The sequence below is a fragment of the Chiloscyllium plagiosum genome, chromosome 3, assembly GCF_004010195.1.
Source record: "Chiloscyllium plagiosum isolate BGI_BamShark_2017 chromosome 3, ASM401019v2, whole genome shotgun sequence".
In the NCBI taxonomy this organism is placed as follows: domain Eukaryota; kingdom Metazoa; phylum Chordata; class Chondrichthyes; order Orectolobiformes; family Hemiscylliidae; genus Chiloscyllium; species Chiloscyllium plagiosum.
Window position 1 is genome coordinate 102160578 of NC_057712.1, and position 24009 is coordinate 102184586.

Sequence of the window (24009 nt, forward strand, 5' to 3'; positions counted from 1 at the left end):
TGAACATAGACCCCAAGATCCTTCTGCTCCTCCACCTTACTAAGAACCCTACCATTAACCCTGTATTCTGCATTCTTATTTGTCCTTCCAAAATGGACAACCTCACACTTGACAAGCAACACACCATTCTGCTTTTTCACAGCTGGCTACAGAAACGTCTGTCTGTTCTCGGACTACAGAATCCCCTAACATAATTGATCTCTTGGAACCCGACGTACCCCATATGATTTGCACTTCGTCCTAAAACTGTACCCAGTGTTTTAGATTCCCTGACCAGCAACAAACCATTTCATAGCGTTTACCCTCTTGAGCTCTTCTGGAACCATGCATGTCTCATTTCTCATTCTTCAAATGTCCATGGACTCTAACCCCAATTTATTCAGCCTCTGAAATGGATGCATTCTCACCCAAGGAGACACAATTTCATTTTGGCTATAGGATGGATGTGCACTCAATACAGCTTCTTTGCACTGTACTGTGAAGAAAAGGTAGAGAATTCTGCAAAACAAGGCTACGCTGCTAGATGTTTGGTGAAGAAAATGGAGGTTAAAGGAGGATATAATGATTCTGGTCTTCGATGGTATTGATTTTTTCACAAACAAGCAGAATTGTGAAAGCAAAAAGTGAGCCAAGGAAGAAGGTGCTTTTTTTTTAAACTGTTCAGTATTTTGGCAAATCCATGTAATCAGGCCTACTTGTATTTAATTGTAAATGCACACCTTACCCTCGAGAACTGTTTAAGTTCATCCAATGGGGGCAGAGTTATAGGAGTGACAACTCAGCCATAGATCTTGATCTCACAGTCTACTGGTTAGGAATCAAGTTTACATCTATTTGAGTCACTGGTCTGTTCCCTGCCAAATGAGACTTGCATGCTTTACACTTTTCATCTTTTTCACTAAACATCTTTGTTGTTCAACTGGGTTGCAGTTAGCTTCTGCAGATAAACTAAAATATGGTTACAAGTCTTATCAGCCTGCAGATGAACATCCCATTTAAGACCATTCACTCCCCCGATCATTTATTTCCTCCTCAGTCTTGAAGCCAAACATTTGAAGGAAAAGGTCCAGCGGGAACTATTGTATCAGAAAAACTTCAGCCTGGCTCTGAATGAGAGAAATTTCTATTTAAGAAACACACTGATGTCATGCATCTCCCAGAAGACTCACTTTCTGCTCTGAGTCCCACAATATTTGAGAGAAACACTGAGAGATTGTGCAACTGAAAACTTCTTGTTTTGATTATTTTAGTATGACTAAAATTCTGTTTTGAATTCTGATAGCAGGATGTCTTTATTTAACACTCTTTGGTTCATTAATTAATGGCACAATAGAGTTCCTTTCAATCATTCCTTCAGATGTGTGGCTAAGCTCCATTTCAAGCTTTTTTTTTTCTAATTTCCTGCCAAGAGTTTCATTTTCTGCCAAATCGTTAAAACTCGTTGTACTTTGCAGACGTAACTGTGAAAACCTCTCCTGCTTGGTGGATGATTTTGGTGATTTTTTTTCTCTCTGGGACTTGTAAAGTTAGAATGATTTGGCCATAGCCCTGACACCTCATGCCGAAACAATCAATTTTGTGTCAGGCGATCAGTACTTGCCAAGACTGCCAGTATTTCTTCACCTCCTCTTATTGAACTGTGACAACCTTCATGAAACCTTGGAAAGCACACTAAAACACAAAGTCACTGATACCACTTTGTCCAGGCTGGGGAACCATGAAACTGGCTCCTGTCATGCTGCCTCCCCTTCTCAATCCGGTCACTGTGTTCAACTATGTCTACCCTGTCAGTGCACTCCCTCAGCTCATTGCTGAAGACACATAGGGGTTTGCCTGAATGATTCACACCGACCTTTCAAAAGTGTGAAAAATTATCAGCAAGGAATTCTTCTGAAATTGACACCTGACTGCTATCGCACAGTACATTTTTGTGTGGCAAGCCAAGCATTTTGATAAAGAAAATGTGGTCTCGAAAATGTGGTTGCTTTCTCTTGTGGGCTCTTAACAGTTTCCTCACCAATATGTACAGCAGGTGGTGCTACAATGTATGGGTTGAAAATTATGGGGAAAATCTTCTCAGGCTTCAATTGCTTTTTGGCTTTTTAAACTTCCTATTGTAAAGTGCCTGACTACTTCCAGCTGGAAACCTGGGCTAACATCCCTCTCAGACCTCAGGCTAATGTTCTGAGTACATGGATTCGAATCCCACCAAGATTGATGATGAATTTTAAATTTAAAAAAAAATCTGGAATTAAAAGTTAGCCTAATGACAACCATGTAACTGCTGCCAAATTGTTGTAAAACCAAATTATAAAACACACTGTTGTAAAAAAAAGTCTGGTTCATTAAAATCCTTAAAGGAAGGGAATCTGCCATCTTTACATGGTCTGGAAAAACACCGCAGGTCAGGCAGCATCTGAGGAGCAAAAGAATCAACGTTTCTGGCATAAGTCCTTCATCAGGATTTGATTCCTGATGAAGGGCTTATGCCCGAAACATCGATTCTCCTGCTCTTTAGATGCTGCCTGACCTGCTGTGCTTTTCCAGCACCACATTCTCAACTCTGATCTCCAGCATCTGCAATCCTCATTTTCTCTTACATAGTCTGTCCTACATATGACTCCAGACATATAACAATGTGTTTGAGTATTATCTCTGGGTAATGGATGAGCAATGAATGTTGGTCTAACCAGAGATGCACATATACCATGAATTAATTTTAAAAATGAATGGTTTAAAATGTAATTAAGTGGCATAAAGAGGCAGCACATATACTTTTTGGGCTTTGGACTGGAAGTATATTAAATGCCAGCGATGCCCATTACGCAAAGAAAGTAATTTTTACATATACAATGCTTTCTTTGATGTGCAATAATGTTTACAGAAGCTTCTGTGGTATATACATCTACTCTTTGATCTCACTTTAAAAGTGCTGATGGGCATCCCAGTACTCCTTAGTTTTGTGTAAAGACAGGCAAAATCAGTAAAGGAATAAGGTCAGTTCTGATTAAAGGCTGGGCAGAATTCAATGATCCTGATTGGAAAACCAGTGGCAGACTTGCCATAGCCATTTTTTGGGAGCTCGAATGGGTTTAAGTCCCAATTACCTTCCTGACATCGGACTTCCTACAGTTCTTGTGAGGGGCATTTCTTCCCAGGAATCCTGGGGTGGGCAGCTGTCCTGCCTCTTACAGGAGACGGCCAATCAGAGGCCAGCAGTAGGAGAAGTGGCCACTGCCGATACTGCAGTATATCCCAGGCTGAGGATTTTCAGTGGAGCTCAGGAATATGAAGGATGGGGTGGGTTCGCTGGGCCAAGTCAAGGTGGCCTTACCAAAGGAGACGAGTCAGTTTGATCCGAAGGTGAGAAGGGGCTTAATAATCCGGGTTCCTCTCTCCTAACTGCCTGGTACCTCCAGGTATTTCCTGTGGTAAATTCACATGTTGGCCTTCATTGGATATTTGTTCAATACCTACAAAGCCTGGATGAGTGCATTTGATAGCTAAGATCTGGCTAAAAGACTAGTTTTGATTCACTCTGATAGAATCATATAATTCCTGCAGTGGGAATATGGGCCATTTGGCCAATGGAGTTCACATCAACCCTCCGAAGAACATCACACCCTGACCCATACCCCTTATCCTATCCCTGTAACCCTGCCCTTTTCATGGCTAACTGACCTAGCCTGCACATACCTGGACACGAAGGGCAATTTATCATGGCCAATCCATCTAACCTGCACATGTTTGGACTGTGGGTGGAAACCAGAGCACCCAGAGGAAACCAGCACAGATATGGGGAGAATGTGTAAACTCCACTCAGACAGTGGTATCAAACTCAGATCCCTGGTACTGTGAGGCAGCAGTGCTAACCATTCAGCCACTATGCCACCCCGTTTGATGGACATCTTAATGTGCACAAGACCATGGGGGTCTACCTTCAACTTTCCCTTACCCTCTGTATTCGAGAACATAGGGGTGACACATTACAGTCTAGCAAACTGTGGGCGGCATGGTGACACAGTGGTTAGCACTGCTGCCTCACAGCGCCAGAGACCTGGTTCAATTCCCGCCTCAGGCGACTGACTGTGTGGCGTTTGCATGTTCGCCCCGTGTCTATGTGGGTTTCCTCCGGGTGATCCGGTTTCCTCCCACAGTCCAAAGATGTGCAGGTCAGGTGAATTGGCCATGCTAAATTGCCCGTGTTAGGTAAGGGGTAAATGTAGGGGTATGGGTGGGTTGCGCTTCGGCGGGGCGGTGTGGATTTGTTGGGCCGAAGGGCCTGTTTCCACACTGTAAGTAATCTAAAATCAAATGAATGGGCCTTAGGACTAAGAAAATAGTGGCTGTGTGGATAAGGATATGGCAAAGGTACAGAAAGGTACAGAAAGCAGAGAATAATAATAAATCAATAGTTTTCAGACTGGGCAAAATTGTGAAGTAGTGTCATCCAGTGGTCCATTAAACCATAAGACCATAAGACATAGGAGTGGAAGTAAGGCCATTTGGTCCATCGAGTCCAATCTACCATTCAATAATGGCTGATGGGCACTTGAACACCACTTACCCGCACTCTCCCCGTAGCCCTTAATCCCTTGCGAGATCAAGAATTTATCAATCTCTGCCTTGATGACACCCAACATCCCAGCCTCCACTGCGCTCAGTGGCAATGAATTCCACAGGCCCATCATTCTCTGTCTGAAGAAATGTCTCCTCATTTCTGTTCTAAATCGGCCCCCTCTAATTTTAAGGCTTTGCCCACATGTCCTAGTATCCCCGCCTAACGGAAACAAGTTCCCAGCGTCCACCCTTTCTAAGCCATGCATTATCTTGTAAGTTTCTATTAGATCTCCCCTCAACCTTCTAAATTCTAATGAATACAATCCCAGGATCCTTAGCTGTTCATCGTATGTTAGGCCTACAATTTCAGGGTCAGGGTTGAGACCACTTTTCTTTCTCATGAATCTTAGTGATATGAATTTGGGCATGTAGGATAGAGTTTAAAAGCAATTTAGATGTGTACTAAACTGTGAGCACAACAGCAATAGATTCCTCTCTGGAATTCACTGCCCAGAGTGTGGTGGATGCCTGGACACTGAATAAATTTATAGAGGAAATAGACAGATTTTAATTAATGCTGAGTTGAAGGGTTATAGGGAGTAGGCAGGGAAATGGAATTGAGGCCAAGGTGAGATCAGCCATGATAGTATTGAATGGCAAAGCAGGCTCGGGAAGCTGAATTGCCTAATCATGGTCCTGGTTCTGACTGTTCCTATGTTCTTCAAATAGAATAGTCTTATGAAATAACAGACATGTGACAAAAACTGTGAAGAAATTTAGCAGGAGTAATGAGAAGAAGCAATAACTAAGCATAATAATTTTACATGGAATACAGAACAGAAAGAATTGGATGTGTGTGCATATCCAAGTCTATAAAACATGGCAGGATAAGTTGAGAAGGCTATTAAAAAGATATATGAGATCCTAAACTTCCAGAGCCATGGACTACTGAGTCTTTGTTAAATGCTGGTTTGGCCTCAATTGGAGTATTGCTGTCAATTTTGTACATCACATTTAGAAAAGATTGCAAAGTCTTGGAGAGGGTGAAGAATGGATTTAAAAGAATAGTACCAGGCATTAGTGCGTACAGTAATGTAGAGAGACAAGAGAGGCTGGCATGATTCTCCTCAGAACAGAGCAAGTTAATGGTGAAACTTGACAGAAGCATTCAAAATCATGAAGGGTGTTGATAGACTAAAAAGGAGGAACTGTTTTCACTAGCAGAAGCACCAGTAATCAGAGGACACGGATTTAAGGTACTTGGCAAAAGAAAGGCAATATGAGACAAATTTTTTTTCACAAGGAGAGTTGTTATAATCTGGAATCCGCAGCTTGAAGAAAAGTGGTGAAATAAGATTCAATAATAACTTTCAAATGGGAGTTGATAAATTGAGAGAGAATTTACAGAACACTGGGGAAAAAGCAGGTGCAGAGACGGGCATGATGGGCCACATGACCTCATTCTGTCCATTTTCATGATTCTATACTTAAAGTATCATTATGTGTTTTTATTGTAAAAGTTGTAGAAAATGCAACTGCCCTGTAGATCACAGCTTTGGCTGCAGTTTCAGGCCACAGAGCAGCCAAATATAATGTTACAAGCAATTATATGCTGCATTGGCCATTTTATTGCAGCTGTTGATCTCCTGGTCTAACAATGTTATGGAGGAGTACATTGTTGAGGAACTAAAGTTATCCACAGCAATTAGTTTTGTGCCTCCTAGCGCAACACAAAACTATACGCCGTGGATAATGGGCTTATTCTAAAGTTAATCCGCTGAACTTGGGAACAGAATTTATTTCTTTAAACTGATAGCCAAACCATAATCCCATCCTACCCCAGCAAATTGATCATTTAAAGGGACAATGATATGAGGCTGTACCCCAGTACAATTATCAATTATGGCGTTCAGAGCTGTCTGAGTTCAGTTATAAAGCAATAAGGAGGTACATTGCTGATCACCAAATACCCTGTAATGGGAATGAAATTGAGGTGATGGTGTGCAAGCAATTTAGAGAATTTGTGCTTGTAACAGAGTTGCAATCATCGGCACTTCAATCCTCCTCGATTGGATTAAGCCAAAATGTTTTCAAAATGGTTAGAGGCTTTTAGAATGCATCTAGTTCTGATACAAGTTGAACAAAAAAGGATGCATACAATTAAGCAGGTCAAACAAGTATCATGAAAACTGGAGAACACTTCAATAATAGTGGTCATAACCTAAATAGGATCAGTTTAGAAAGAGAAACAAGTTGAAGAAAAGATGTTATATGAAAGGCGACCTGGTTCTGATTAATGTGTTGGCAGAATGACAGATCAAACAATGAGCCAGCAGTGGGAGGTACTCAAAAGCAGAGACAACTATGACAATTAGAAAGTTTCTAGAAACGAATCAACATGAGAAATTTAGAAAGCCAAAAGGTGGTATTAAAGAAGATTAATGGTGGCTATCAGCATAAAGGGATGATTTGGAGATGCCGGTGTTGGACTGGGGTGTACAAAGTTAAAAATCACACAACACCAGGTTATAGTCCAACAGGTTTAATTGGAAGCACACTGGCTTTCGGAGTGATAGACTATTCACCTGATGAAGGAGCGTCCCTCCAAAAGCTAGTGTGCTTCCAATTAAACCTGTTGGACTATAACCTGGTGTTGTGTGATTTTTAACAGCATAAAGGGAAATAGTATTGACTTTTTTCAGCATATAAGTAAAAGGTTAGCCAAAGAATAAAGACAGGTGGGGCCATCTTATACATGAGAAGAACAAAATAATGGAGATGGTCAATCAGTACTTTTGATCCAATTATTACAGAGGAAGGTAAAAGTCGACTTGTTGGAATATCCTGAAGAAAATGTAGGGAAACCACTACCAGATTTAAGTATCTAAAATGGAACAAAAGGATTATTTAGCCTGAATGGATTACAGGAAACAAAGAGAAGATGGGAAAAGAGAGATATCAGAAGCAGCAGTTGTAATCTTCTTATTACAGTACTTTGGAATCAGGAGTTATGCTGAAGGACTGGAGGTTCATTTGAACAGATCAGGTTAACAGGGAGAGTCATGAAGTGTCTACAAAATTCTGAAATGTCTTGCAAACTAGTGAGTGACTGTGTGCAATACTTGGTAAATAGTGAAGGGAATTAAGTAGTTGTAATACACTATAAGGCCTTAAGAAATAGGAACAGGAGTAAGCGATTGGGCCGCTCCAGCCTGCTTTGTCATTCAAGAAGACCATGGCTGATCTGACATTCGTCACACGTACTCTCCTGCCATTTTTCCACATTGGTTCCCCTATTGATCGAGAATCTATCTCTCTCTGCTTCACAGCTCTCTGTGGCCAGGAGTTCCAAAGACTCACAATGCTTCATCGTCATAGTCTTAAATTGGCACCACTCTAGTCTGAGACTACATCTTCTGATCCTACATACTCCCATGAGGGAAACAGCATTTACCCTGCTGAGCCCCTGAAAAATCCTTAAGGATTGTAAGAGGATAATATGAAAGGATATCCTTAATGGAATAGAGAATTGATGTTAGGGTGGTTGAGGTGGATTTTTGTACAGCCTTCAATTGTGATTAACAGGTCCTTCAGTTGTGTCTGACATATCCCACAATTCTGCCCTCACCCCTTTCCAGAACGACAATAGGTTGCATTCACCCTTACTTTCTAAAGGATGAAAGGATCGTCCTTTGCCATTTCTGTCACCTCCAGCAGGATGTCACCACCAGACAAATCTTCGCTTCCCCTCTGTGATCAGCACTTTGCAGGGATCCATTCCCTCCATGACACTCTGGTCCATTCTTCCATCACTCTGAATGCTCCTCCACTCCACATTGGCACCTTACCATGCAATTGAAGAAGGTGTAACATTTTCCCCTTCACATCCACCCTCCTACTGACAAAGTCTCCAAAACATACCTTTCAGAAGAAGTCACATTTCACTTGTATTTCTTAGTCTACTGCATTTACTTCTCATAATAAGATGTTCATTACAGTAAGGACAACAATGGCAATTTGTGTTCAGAGATGATGCATTTGGACAGGACAAACAAGGCAAGGGAATATATTATGAAAGGTAGGACCATGTGATGCATGAAAATCAGAGTGACCTTGATGTACATGTCCATCAGTCCTTTAAGGTAGTGGGACAGCTAGATAAAGTGATCAAGGCTGCATATGGGATACTTGCTCCAATTAGCCAAGATGTAGAGTTTCAGAGTAGGGATGTGATACTGGAATTAGAGAGATTGGTTAGGCCACAGCTGGAGTATTGTGTTTAATCCACATTATAGGAGGCATGTAATAGCACTGGAGAGAATGCAGAGGAGATTTACCAGGAACTTTCAGCTATGAAGATAGACAGACTGGTGTTGTTTTCCTTAGAGCAGAGAAGATTGAGGTGGGAATTGACTGAGATGCATATAATTATGACGGGCATAGACAGGAAGGAACATTTTCCTCTTGATGGAGGGACCCAGTGACCAGACGGCATTGATTTAAAGGAAGGGACAGGAGGTTTAGAAGGGATGTGAGGAAAATCTTTTCACCCAGAAGGTCGTGGGAATCTGGAACTCTCTGCCTATAAGGGTAGTAGAGGCAGAAACCTTCATTACATTTAAGAAATATTTAAATGTGCACTTGCGATGCCAAGGCATACAAGGCTGTGGGCTAAATGCTAGAAAATTAGATTTGAAAAAGTTAGGTTATTGTATTTGACTTTCGATGGGCCCAAGGGCCTTTTTCTGTTCTGTAGACCTCAATGACTCTACGAGACTGGTGAGACCAAATCCAGACTGGGTGGCTGCTTTGCAGACTACCTCTGCTCTGTCTATAGGAATGACCCTGGCCTCCCAGTTGCTTGCTTTCATGCTAACATTTCTGTCCTGCGATACTCCAAAGAAGCAGAATGTGAGCTTGAGAAACAACACCTCATTTTCTGCTTCGACAGTTTATACCCTCAAGGTCTCAATGTTGCATTTGATAACTTCAGCAACTGACCACCTTATATCTGTTCTCCATTTGATTTGATTTTGATTTGATTTATTGCTGTTACATGTACTAAGTACAATGAAAACATTTTGTTTTGCATTCCGTATAGGCAGATCATAACATACAAGGACATGCAGATTATAGGGTGATTGAACAGAGTGAAGTATACAAGGTTACAGCTGCACAACAGGTGCACAAAAGTAAGACCAACATTAGATTTGAAATTAGAGCAGTCTAATAACAGTAGGGAAGAGTCTGTTCTTGAACCTGTTGGTGCATGTGTTTAAACTTCTATATCTTCTGCCTGACAGAAGAGGTTGCCACTCACTGGGATTGGAGGGGTCTTTGATGATGCCTTTCCACGACAGTGAAGTGTAAATGGAGTCAATGGATGGGACTCATATATTCTCATATATTTTGCTATATTCTCTGGCCGCCTCCCCATCCCCACCCCTGCCTCCCATTCCCCCCATCACCATAATGTTATCGCATTTGAGTATTGCTTATTTCACTCTTAGTATAAAGATCTCAGTCCCTCCTTTCACACCTTAATTTTACACCCAATTTACATCTCTTTTGATCTTACTCTACCATTAACAACCCCTTTGTCTTTTGCACTGAATTGCTGCCCCTGTCAAAATTATCTTTCAGTTCTGAAGATGACTCATATCACACATAAAACGTTTCCTCTGTTTCTCCCTCTACAGACTGGCTGAGATTCTCTTGCATTTTCTGTGTTTGTTTCAAATTTCCCGCATCCGCAGAATTTCGCTTTTATCCATTTAGACCTAAATTGGGCAGTGAGGCATGAGGACAGACCCCAATAATGGGAGCAGTGATAGGAAAAGAAAAACACAATGGGTGCTGCAAGTCCATTTGACTTGATAAGTCAATGCTATTTCTCTATCCACAGATGATGGCAGGCCGACTGAATAATTCCAGCACTTTGATTGTAGTGCTGGTGTTTTACTCAACGGATATATAATGAGTGAACCCCAAATAAACAAAGTGCCTGTCATTCCAAAACACCTTAAAAATCTCAATGGGTGTGCCAAGGCATTACAGTGCACTGTATTACTACAATGCACTAATTTACACAGCATTCCACCCACATATTCCAACAGTAATTCATTAGATTTGTACAAATTTTCATTGGCCAATATTTTCAGGCTGGAGATTGGATGTACCCTGAAATATACATGTTGGAACCCCTTGGAGGTCCCAAAGCACTGACTACATTGTAATTGCACAGGAAGCTTAAACTACCAATATGCAATTAGGTGCATTTGGAACCACCTGAAAAAAATCCTGACTTGGACATGACAGCAAGTTAAATTGAAGTATTTTAAATCTTTTCCTCTTCTGTCTATAACAGAGATGATTTTAATTTTGTTTTGTTTTCTCTTTTAAATATGGTGATGGTAACTTACTTTTCCATCCCACAGTAAATTATTTCGGGTTAAAACAAAGCAGTAATTATTTCTCTTTTCAAAATCTGGGGGAATGGTTCATGACATGCGTTTGTACTTGCATTCATTCAAATAAACGGAAGAGAAAAAAAGGGAAGAAGAGAAGCTGCAAATTGCTCAAACTAATTCTGATAGGTTTGATTTTATGAGAATTAGAGAGTCCGGCGAGTCAAAGCTCCATTGTGATTCTATCAGTAAACGATAAACAACAGTCTTTTCTGGTGGTCCAAGCAAACTGACAAACATGAAGCAAAACTGTATCTTTGTAAGTAATTCAAACATATATTTCAGTTATGAGTCATGTGACTACTTCAGGTTATGACATTCAGCCAGTCACATAGATTTTGAAATCATTGTTCAAAATCATCATGTCTTATAGCAGATGACCAAGGTGACATTTGCACCAAATAAAATCTGGGCAGGTCTGGCAGCATCTGTGGAGAGAAAGCAGAGTGAACATTTTGAGGCCAGGAACCGTTCTTCAGAACTGATTGTCGCTGGGAAAAGTTTGGCCTATATGCTAAAGAAAGGGTAGGGGGAAACGAGAAGAAGTACACGATAGGTGGAGATGGGTCAGACAGAGAGAACAGCATTTGGGTAGACAAAGGAATGGGTAACGGTCGTCCTCGGAAAACGAATAGCTGCTAATGGGGATCGTTAGTGGCTGACAATGGGTTGACTGTGGTAGCAGGCCATGTGATGACGAGGCCTGGTGTGTGGGGGTTGGAGTAAGGGCATCAGACAAGGTACTCAGACTCTAAAAATATTAAATTCAATATTGAGTCCAGAAGACTGTCGAGACCCTAAACCGAAAATGAAATGCTGTTCTTCCAGCTTGTGGGGGTTGGGGTAAGGACATGGGAGGAGCATTAAATTCGATATTGGGCCCTGAAGGCTTCAGGATCTCCAGTGGAAAATGATGCGCGGTCCTTCCAGCTTGCGTTGAGTTTCACTGGAACACTGCAGCAAGCCTGAGGCAGAGATATTGGCCGGGGAATATGACGATGTGTTGAACTGGCAGGGAACACAAAGCTTAAGGTCATTTTTGCGAACAGAATGTAGGTGTTCTGCAAATTGGATCCCCCCCAATCTATGTTTCATTTCACAATGCAGAGGAGACCACATTGTGAGCAGCTAATACAGTAGACTGGATCACAGACTGGATTGTGTGAAGTGCAGGTAAAACACCGCTTCACCTAGAGGGTGTATCTGGAACCTTGGACAGTGAGGAGGAAGGAAGTAAATGGACAGGCATTACACTTTCTGTGATTGCATGCAAAGGTGCCTTGGGGCGGTGGGTGTGTGGGGGGGGGGGGCGGTGTGGGAGGAGAGGGGATTAGGGAGGTTGAGGGTTGGGAATCGAAGACTGGACTGGAGTGTCCCAGAGGGAATAATCCCTGCAGAAGGCTGACAAGGGAAGGGAAGGGAATTCGTGTCTGATAGTGGCATCCTGCTGTAAGAGGCAGTATTGGCAGCAAATAATCTTTTGGATATGGATACAAGTGGGATGGTAAATAAGGACAAGGGGGACCCTATCACAGTTGTGGGAGGGAAGAGAGGGAGTGAGGGTCAAAGCGTGGGGATGAGTCAGACCTGGCTGAAGGTCCTGTCAACCAGGATGGTGAGGAATTATTGGTTAAGGAAGAAGATGGATATTTCAGCGCCCCCTTATAGAAGCGGGTGTCATCAGAGTAGATGCAATGGAGACACAGAACCTAGGAAGTGGATTGAGTCTTTACATGAAGTAGGGTGTGAAAATTTATAGTCAAGGTAACTGTGGGAGTCAGTGGGTTTGTAATGGATACTGGTGGCCAGCCTATTTCTAGAAATGGAAACAGAGATGGAAAGGTAAGGCAGAAGGCAAAACTGAACCAGATGAAGGTGGAGAGCGGGGTGGAAATTGAAAGAGAAATTGATGAACTTTTCCAATTCTGAGTAGGAGAGTGACACAGCACTGATGATGTCACCAATGTACCGGAAAAAAAGAGTTATGGGTAGGAGCTGGAATAGGACTGGAACATGGAATGTTCTACATACCCCACAAAGAGACAGAGATAATGGGTGCCCATGCATGTACCCTGGAGAAAGTGGGAGGAGTGAAATGCGAAGTTGTTCAAGGTGAGGGTGAGCTTGGCCGGGTGGAGGAAGATGGTGATGGATCGAGATGAATCAGGCCTTTGTTCCAGGAAGAAGCAGAGAGCCCTGAGACCATCCTGGTGGGGGATGCATGTGTAGAGGGATTGCATATTCATGGCAAACTGGAAATTCTAAAACTGACATTAAGCTTCATACAAATTGTGTGTATAAGTGGGAAGGGACTGGCATTAAGGAATGCAAAAAGCAGCAACTTAACGATATCCATGTCACTCTGGAACTTTTCTCCCCTCCCCTCTTCTTAGAGGAATTAAAAGATGCTCTAGCTCCTGGATAACTTTTAAACTAACTTCCCAGTCTGTCACACAGACCGCTCAGAAAATCAGTTCCCACCCACAACAACTGACCTTCCCCAACATAATTGTCGAGATATAAAACACTGGTGAGGCAACATCTAGAGTATTCTGTGCAGTTCTGGTCACCACATTTCAGGAAGGACATAATTACTTTGGAGAGACTGCAGAGAAAATTTACTGGAATGTTGCCAGGGCTGGAGAATTGTAGCTACAGTGAGAGGTTGGGGATGTTGAGGTTGTTTTCCTTGGAACAGTGAAGGCTGGGGGATGACATGATTGAGGTATACAAAATTGTGAGGGAGAGAGATAAGAGTAGATAATAGGTGCCTGTTTCCCTTGGTAGGAAGTTCAAAACCAGGGTCAGAGATTCAAGCAAAGCATTGGAAGGATTAGAGGGGATGTGAGGAGAAGCCTTTTAATGCAGAGGGTGGCAGGTATGTGGAATTCGCTGCTTGAATTGGTTTTGGAGGCAGAGATCCTAAACTCTTTTTAAAACATGCCAGGTCACCTTAAGTGCTGTAAACTGCAGGGCTATGCACTGTGAGAGGAAGATGGGATTAGAAAGGGCATCTGGGTGTCTTTGGGTTGGCATGGACAAGATGGGTCAAAAGTCCCCCTTGTGTTGTATTTCAATGGTTCAATGACACTCCCTCTCTGCCATTCACCACCCCATCTCCAACACCAACACCAGAACCCCCAACCAGAACTCCCAACCAGAACACCCACTTCCCACCCCTCTCTTGTAGACCAGACACTAAAAACAATGACACCCGACTGTCAGGACCTTTGAACAGCCTGTTCCAATCTCTCTATCCACTCCTGCCACACACCTCAATGCCACCATTCACTAAGCCCCACACACTCCCAAAACCAGCGCCAATGCCTGACATGTCCCAAGTTGCCATCTTCCATTCTACCCATTTGCCCACCTGGCACCATATACCCTCAACCACTGGCACCCAACCTCCTTATCCACCTGCCACCAGACCCACTTATCACCCCCCCCCACCTAACACCCATTTTCTACTGGAATACACAGCTATTGCTAAAACATGGAATATAGTTTCTGCAATGTTTCAGCTACTTGGATTACATGGGTTGGGATAGATTTTGCATCAGAAGTCTAGCCCAAATGTTCTTGCAAAGAAACTGGGATTCCAACGGAGATTGGAAGGTTTGGGGTATTATGTCCCAGTCTGCACATTTGTGCAGCATCCTCCCCTGTGAGTGGATTGAATCCTTTGCTGCTGATGCCCAAAGATCCCCTTTCAATTATAACGTCATGATACATGCTGTTTCATTCATACCTTCTGTCTCTGAGTTTGTCCGATTGCTCTATTTGAAATTGTGTCAAACATTGCTTTCCTAAATAAAAGGGGTGCAGCCAGTTCTAATTTACTTTCACACATATGTTTTCATCAACTAACTGAAATGCAGTTTAACAGTGTCTCGTTATTATATTGACATCTGACAAATTAGCCACTTATTTTATGGCTCAGCTCCACAACCTGCTCTGGCATCATTCTTTCAAAGTGTGCTGATGGTCATATGAAGGAGAGCTTAGCTGGATTAAGTCGACGAGTAATTATTTACAGGGGAAAATCAACAGCCTGCAATTTGTCACCAAATACTTTTCCAAACACCTCAGTGGTTGACACAGAGGAAACATTGTCAGTCCACATCAGCAGGCTTTGTTTAGTTTGTTTGAAAGGCTCTTGAGATGGCATTCCTCAGCTAGTGAGCAGACTGCACGCTGCCCACAATCCTCCATTGTCCGGCACATTCAACAAACAAACACAAAAACACTGACAGCATTTGGGGTCCTGCCCTGGGCCCACCATTACCAAGAGAGCAAGTAATTAAATCAGGCTTGCAAGCATTGGTGGGGAGCTGCCTGCAGAAATGTAAACAACATTCAGTCAGCATGAGAACTCATTACACGCTGACAGTTGGTCAGGGTTTCTGCTGAATGCTCGTCTTGCATTTGGTTCACAGTGGGGATGAAGCATGTGGTGAATCCAGTTGATTACACACCACCAGTACAAATGGTTTGTTAATTGGTGTGTTAACATTCCAATTAGCGAGGTTGGAGCAGATAAGGAGATGAGAAGTATCTATGACAGCCATAAACTGTTCGGAATAAGCATTGTGACCAACAATGATGTCCATTGCATAGGAAATGCTTAGAAATGGAAATTAATTTAATTTGAGGCCAGCTGACTTACATATTTCCATGGCAGTCCCCTGGAATGTAACAAATGACCCAGGGAGAAGGCTTTCAGCTTTTGAAGCTGAAATTTCTAACTCCATTATCTATGGAAAAACCTGCCATTCTTTTTCACAGCAGAGCCTCAAATTTCTTTCTACAGAATGGGCTGTTGACAGTGGTTGTGAATTTAATAAGGAGCATCCTATATGGTGAAGGGAATCCAGAAGGATTATTTGGAATTGATATGACTTTCAGTAAGGGATGCACAGTGACTTAAACACAGCTCCACTACTTGCATCACATTGAAGAGATTACAGAAGTAAGATACCATAAAACCAGAAATTTGAAGAAATATCAAAGACCCTGGAAGTACCCAGCACCTTCCAAACATCTTCCAGTTCTGATGAAAGGTCAACTTGAAACATGAATTCTGTAGCTTTCTTTAGTACTGACAAGACCTGCTGAATATTTCCAATATGCTCGATTTTTATTATATGGTGGGCGGCACGGTGGCACAGTGGTTAGCACTGCTGCCTGACCCTGGAAGTACCCAGCACCTTCCAAACATCTTCCAGTTCTGATGAAAGGTCAACTTGAAACATGAATTCTGTAGCTTTCTTTAGTACTTACAAGACCTGCTGAATATTTCCAATATGTTCGATTTTTATTATATGAAGAGAGATGACCCTCATCTGCAACACCCTAACCACGGTTACCTCCAGGTCCATATTGGCAAAGCATATTATCAATTTCCCCTTGTCCGACATATCTGGGGTCCTTGACAGGATCTGTGAGGGGCAGCCTTGTACTGCTAGCAAAGGACTTGATGCAAGGCTGGGTTTTAAAGATGGTGCCAGTGCTAGGAGTGGGAGGATCCAACAAACATTGTGCCACATGAGCATCTGCGTAGGTAGTGAGGCACATCTGGGAAGTTGCTGTAGAAGATTCACTGGGCCTCACAGACAGTACCTCACAGACGAAACTCACCAAAGTTGGCAATGAGCTGATTTCTGGTGAACTTCAGTCCCAGGCTTCAATAAAGCAATCAATTACAAAGATCGCTTGTAAGACTACAGCCTTACCAATCAAGAGAGAAGGCTAGCTTCTTTTCTTTCTTTTTGGGATATTTCAACGTGCAACCAACTAGTGGATGGAACAAAAGCCCAGCGGAAATGATGGGATTCTTAAAAATCGATCTGTGGAAGGGATGTGTCTGATGCTAATATACATGGATTGTAGATGTGGGCAGTCACTACCCATGGAGTGTGCCCTGAGCTATTGATGACTGGTGTCCAAGCTGGTAGGCTGGATATCAGGAATTGTCACTGTCTAGTTTCTTTCCAGTATGTGGGAGAATGAGATGCTGCGTATAAATGAGATGTTAACTAATAGTGAGATGTTAATGCATTGTAATAGATTTGTTTAGGCGTCTCTCTCCACTGACTCACAGGAATCCTGTCTCGCTGTTCAACACTTGGTTGAGAAATCGAACATTTCGCTCTTGTCAACGAGATTCGCTTTATTGCTGATCTGATTGATTTTCCTAACTTTCTGACCAATGTCATTCCTTGCCTGGTCATATTCTGCACTTGATATTTTAGTTTGGCCATTCCCAAATATCCTTGCAACAATGATTGTCCGGGATGCACCAGTGCCATGAGAATCTATCATTGTCAAAATATTGCTGGGAATAATAATACATAAGGTGACTCCTGCACACTTATATCTTTTATAGTAACTCCCAAATTCTGAGAACATTTTGATGGACGGAAAGAAAGAGGGAGGAACCCAACATAACCTGTCTCTAAATTTTTAGCTTTTTCTTCCAAAGAATTTGTTGAAATATATGGCCAGTTACAATGCCATTGTGAAATATCAAAAAGGCATAAATCATTGTGAGCTTGATTAGTATTCACATTGAATGACTACATGCAGTAAGTTAATGCAGTCAGAGACCTGCTAAACAATAAATGGGTTAATGATTGCATTTAAACTGGTGCAGGCAGAAGCAAATCAAGTTTTCAAACTGAAATATGGTCCATAGTAAGTTCTATCCCAGAAAAAAGTTCAAATCTGCTCATTCAAATTTCAATTACTATCAATTACAAGGCATATAAAGGAGCCTGAAACTGACCATATGTGTGGCTGCATCTTTCATCACTAAAGGTGACTTTCTGTAGAATCTAAATCAATTGCACCTAAATTGGATATGACTATTAAAGTCACATTGCCTTTATTATCTCTCAAAGGCACTGGCCAATAAAATTCAAATGAGACTAAACACATGGTGTCCTATAACCAAACTATTTGTGAAGGTAATAAGTTCTGTTCATTGCAAGTTAAAAAGGCTGCTTCAGTTTGCTATCAAGTATTGAACAATGCCTTCTTCTTAACCAAACTATTTGTATTTTCTTGCCTGTGACATGTGTTTCTCCCATCCACCACCTTTATGTTTATTTCAATTCACTTGTGAGATGTGGGCATCTCTATCTGGGCCAACATTTATTGCCTGTTCCTAATTGCCCTTGAGAAGGTAGTGAGAGCTATCTTCTTAACCTGCTGCTGTAGGTATTCCCATGATGCTGTTTGGAAGGGAATTTCAGGATTTTTATCAGGTCTTATTCACCCACATACGTTATGTCATTACATTGAACCTTCAGGTGATGTTTGGGATCCTTGCCTGAGTGGGCTTGGTCATTGAGTGTGTTGAGGATTGTGATAGCTTTCTACAAATTAGTAACATCAAGGGATATCGAGGTAGTATAGGAAAACGCTGTCAAAGCAGATCAGCTATGATCTCGTTGAATGGCAGAACAGGATCAAAAAAACTGAATGGCCAAATACTGTTTCTATTTTGTATGTTTGCACATAGATACACATTCACATGTAAATGCAGAAAGATTCCCATGACAGGAAAAAAATATAATACAAATACTCAAACATGTACAGAACTGCAATCATTAACACACTCAGAAATTATATAAAGAAACAAGTAAGAATAATACGCACAGGTAACTACACATTTTCCCTTGAGGTGCAGACCTACTACAGAGGTCTGAGTGTGTCCAGTACTGCACAGGGTGCTAGATATTATGGTGACCCCAATGTACAGTGCCACTATGTGAATCCTACATGTAAAGCAGGCTCCAGTCTAATGATTATATTAATTACTCTTCATTCTTGTAGGAACGTTCCTCTGTCTTCTGATAGCAGCATTCTCTCCACCCCCACATTTGACCACTCACCAGGACAGCTCATTTATCCTGCTTCCCACCAGACGTCAGCACATGCCCACACCATAACGAGGAGCAGGGAGTAGGCGCCGGATATTAGGATCTTCCTACTGATCCCTAGAGGAGTTACTTTTTCTTGTGATTAATATTAATTATCTCTGCAAAGTCTGCATTTGAAAACAAACTAGGAGATATCCAGAAATGAATCACAAAATAAAGGAAATTGTAAAGTGGAGATAAATGTTTTTTAACTATTTAAAATGGAAACTATGTGTCATGTATTCTCTTCCTCTATAATCCACTTCACATTAAATCTCAGTTTGACCCAGTTTTTCATTTCCTTTATAATAACTATCTTCCCTCCCAGTTCTCTGTGAAATAACTTAGCATATCTTTCTGCTGCAAAGATGAACTATGAAGTTAAGTTTTTTTGTATGTTTGAGGGTTCTACACCAGGTACTAGCAGTCTAACTCTCTCATATGCTGGTCTCCTTGGCATGTCTTGCTTCAACAAATTCTTAAACCAAGCACCCTGTCCCCTCATCTTAGGGATATCCTTAAAAGTCCATGTGGAGACTGAATCATCTCTTTTTTTCCCTTACTTTGTGAATGAGAAGTAAGATTCCCAAGGGGCAAAATGTGGGAATACTTGTCCCAATCTCGGTGGGTAATTGTGTGTGTTTACAGGGACTGCTTCATTTGCAGTGATGCAGTTTCTGATTTTTTTAATCAAAAGGGCAATGTCGTATTTTCCAATGTCCTAATACGTATATCCAGTTTAGAATGCTCCCTTTATAAAATGCAACCCATATTCACTAAAAACCGACCTGCATGATGACATGTGACTGTTATTATGTCTCACACACTATAATCATCATATCATTCAAATATCACTGTAATGCTAACAGTCAGCATGTTTGCTGTTAATGTCAAGAAATTGGAAGTCATGAGCAGTAGTCCAACAAATTAGTGTGAGGTGTATCAGTAAAGCTTTCAAGCAAACAATGATTACACAAACTATACAAACCCGCAACACAGTGTTGACATTCTGTAAAAACTATATATATAACCATTAAAGGCTGGATTTTCACTGTCATTGCTTGGGTAGTGGGTGGAGGGATTGTCAAAGCTTGTCTGAACTTCAACTTTGTGAAATTTAAGACACAGGCTTGCTTATTAATTTTCTTTGGGTTGTGATTAGTTGGCTACGGTGTTTTATTTATAGACTTCTCCCTTATCCCACACCAGTGGACTGATGGTTCCTCTAATTAAACATGCATATCAGCATGATATATGGTGACACCCAGCCCAAAGTGACATTAAGGTAGGCAGTGTTCCTCTGCTGAGACAGAACAGTCTATTCACAATGCATCTGGAAACACTGAGGAACATATATCACTCTGGGATTCTTGGACTGGGATTATACCGACAAGCAAACAGCTAAATGGAGCCATGTAATTTGTCGCAGTTGGCAGAAAGACTAACCTTACACAGACATCCATTATTTTGAGTTAGAATGTCAGTGTGTTTTGAAGAAGAGACTCCTGCAGGGGAGCTGCCTAAGTGTTTTGTTGAAGAGCTGAAGCAAATCTGAAGGAGGAGGTGTTGATAACTATCACCGAGTTGGTGACCCCACTTTATACTGAAGTGCTATTGGGAGAGCTCAGGAATATAAAATGAACATGCCTTTCAATCCACTCCTGATCCAATGAGGGACATGCAACAATAATATCAGACAAATTCTCAGTGATCACTGAGTTTGTGTGGGGCAAAGTGGGAATAAAAAGACAACATTCATTCAGCGAGTCATGGCATTACTCCTATCGCAAATTAGCTAGAATTTATATACCCATTTCTGGTTAAATCAATATACATTAAACTCCACAGTTCAACATAACAGATAAGGTTCTTCTTTTAAAATCTTATAAGGTAAAGTTTTGACACCTCCAGACTGAAAAACATTTGTATTACTGTAACTGTCATAGTCCGTCTTAATTTCATTTCTTTAGATTTGGCTAGTTTGGTTTTGAATATTCAGATGAAACAATAAATCTGATGTGCTTACCTCGTGCAGAACTAATCCAGTAGATAATTTTCAAAATGGGGAATTTTACCAGATCTTTCTACCTTTGTGATTGATTTTTGTTTTGCATTGTCATGTTTCATTTTGTTGGTTATTAGCAAAATCTGGCTTAATTGTGACTTTGCGTGATAAAGTGGACAATGATGGATCCACCAGATCATTCTCCATTTTATCTCGATTTATATTCCCATTGACTTGGGTGGAAATGTAAATCAGAGTGATGTCAAATGAGCTGCAGAGTCACTATCACAAGCTTTCTAGTCTCACAAAGTCAAAATGTCCTGCTCTGCACTGTGTAATTTCCAGTGGGTTATCTCACTAACATTCTGTAAAGACAAAGCACCAAATTCCAACGACAGAGAGACATTTCATCCTGAGGTGCTGTTATAACTAAAATCCTCAACTTGGCGAACATTTCTATTTTAGAAAATAAAACGATCAGAATTCTGTGTTTTATTATTGTAGGCACTGGGCTGTGGTGCTGCAATGGGAATTTCTGATTCTCCCAATTGGCTACCATAGCTTTGGTGGATGATTAATGGAAACACTGTGTGGATGTGTAAATGAGGTTTCTGGCAAACTTCCAGCTAATCAGGAGAACCTCTGAGACTATTAAATCCCCTAGTGTTTACTAATTTTTGTCCATCTTTCTCTGTGCCTGTTTCTCAGGTTTGGAGACTTGAGGGAGAAAATAAAATGCAGCAAAAGAAGCCCAGGCTCAGAGGCCTATGTGACAGGCAAATCATAGATTGAATTCTATTGAGAGGCCAAATTCTTTCCTCTATGTTTTCAACTCTAACAGATGCGGAAGTGCCAAACTTCAGCAACACTAACTAAACACCTGAAAGAAATGGAACATTCACTGAATAAATACTCATTAAAACTGTTCGAAAACAGAGACAAGCGTGTGATATCATTTCACTCTCGAGTCAAAGCCTCGTGATCTACTTATGTATTATTTTGTGTGAAAATTTTAGTTTTGTTATTTAATTGCAAGCTTGCATTGCAGAATAATTGATAAAATATTATATTTATTTGCTTCAAAATTGTTTTCCCAATTATATTTTTTCAACAGTTATTCTGTCACAGTATTCAGAAACATAACTAAATTTACTGTCTGGACCTGGTGATAAAGGGCAGCTAAACTTGATGATACACTGATGCCTGTTAGAATTATAGAATCCCTACCGTGTGGAAACAGGCCATTTGGCCCACACGGACACTTCGAAGACTATCCCACCCAGACTCATTCCCCTACCCTATTACTTTACAGTTCCCCTGACTAATCACCTAACCTACACATCCATGAATGTTATGGGCAACTTAGCATGGCCAATTTATCCAACCTGCACATCTTTGGGCTGTGAGAGGAAATCAGAATACCCAGAGGAAACCCACACAGACTTAAGAGAGAATGTGCAAACTCCACTCCAGAGGCTGGAATCAAACCTGGATCCCTGGGACTATGAGGTAGCAGTGCTAACCACTGAGCCATCGTGCCACCCAAGCATTTGTGAAGTTGTAAGAGTCAGATTAGTCAAATTATTTCCATTTTGGAAGGAGATGAACGTGGTTCAATGAGTTAACTTAATTTCTAGTGACTCTTTAACTGCATTTGATTCAAACTCTATATAGCTATTATCTAGTTTAATGTCTGCTGATGAAACATGAGCTACATTCATCAATTCAAAGCTGAGATGAAGCTGCCTGTCTCTGCCTTGCTCCAGGTGCTAAGCTCTGTCATAGGACTTAGTGCTGGAGCCTGACAACAAGGGACTGAATGCAAGACATTGGGCACTAAAGTATTGGGAGACTGAGCATTGGGGAATTGAGGAATATGGACTGAGCAAATGAAGATGGCTGTGCTTTAGGAAATGAGCACTTGGGATTGACCAGTTGCCATCAGCTCTGGATAGAGGTGCGAACTCAATCGATAAAATCGAACAATAGAGACTCAATGGAATAGTCCATTATCTTTTTTAACCTTTTTTTTAATCATAGGAGGGTACAACACAGAAGACGGTCACTTGGACCACTATGGCTGTGCCATTCTTTGAAAGAGTCAATTAGTCACATTCTTCTGTTCTTTCCCCATTGCCCAACAATTGTTCTTTTCCAAGTATTTATCAATTTCTTTTGAAAGGTCCATTCCATGTGTTACATCCCCTATTTCAGACAATGCTCTCCAGTTCACAACAACACAGAGTGAATAAAAAGGTATACTTCTTATATTCATTCGCAGAACATGGACATCGTTAGCCAGACTAGTATTTATTGCCCATCCCAGAGGACATTTGAGAGCCAACCACTTTGCTGTAGGTCTGGAGTCACATGTAGCCCAGACCGGGTAAGGATGACAGATTTCCTTCCTTAAAGAATGTTAGTGAACTCACCTTTCGTTCTTTTATCAATGATGAGAAATCGGTGTCTTCTTGCAATCCACTATTCTGTTAGGGAAACAGTTTTTTTGTTATTGTGAAATTCTCCCAGATGACCAGTACTAGAACCATGTGGTTTTTACTACATGCAGTGCAGAGCAGGATTATTTGAGGTAATAAACTGCTAACAATCCTTTTTTTGTATTTGCCAAGTCTTATGTCAACCTAGTTATTCTAGAGAAAAAGCACTGTTCTGAGATAACAGGAAGGTTTACTGCATGATTGCAATAAATACAATGACATCTGGTCAGGTATCATTCCAAGGAGCTTTGGGAGCTGGTACAGAAACATCTGCTCCCTCCAAAATGTTGAGTTTAACTTTTTGTCTCCACCCACAAACTGTTTATGACACCAAAAGAATGGGTGGAACCAAAGTTCCATGAACATTCACCCCACGTCAGAATCATTGACTTATTCTATCAGAATTTATAATTTTAAACACTTTTGTTAAATCTCTCTTAATCTTCCTGGATTTAATGAAACAATCTTCATTCTATTAACAAACTTTAAACACTCAATGATACTACTGTTTCTATGAATGGTTGTAGTTCTTCAATAATTAATAATTAATATTC

At 41.2% G+C, this 24009-nt stretch overlaps 1 long non-coding RNA gene across 1 annotated transcript in view; it reads left to right on the plus strand.

The window, feature by feature from the left end:
• Positions 1 to 19734, plus strand: part of LOC122548670 — a 100494-nt gene extending 80760 nt beyond the window's left edge. The window contains exon 4 of the long non-coding RNA XR_006311299.1: positions 18867 to 19734. This is a non-coding gene — a long non-coding RNA (uncharacterized LOC122548670). The remainder of the gene's footprint in view (positions 1 to 18866) is intronic.
• Positions 19735 to 24009: the final 4275 nt, after the last annotated feature.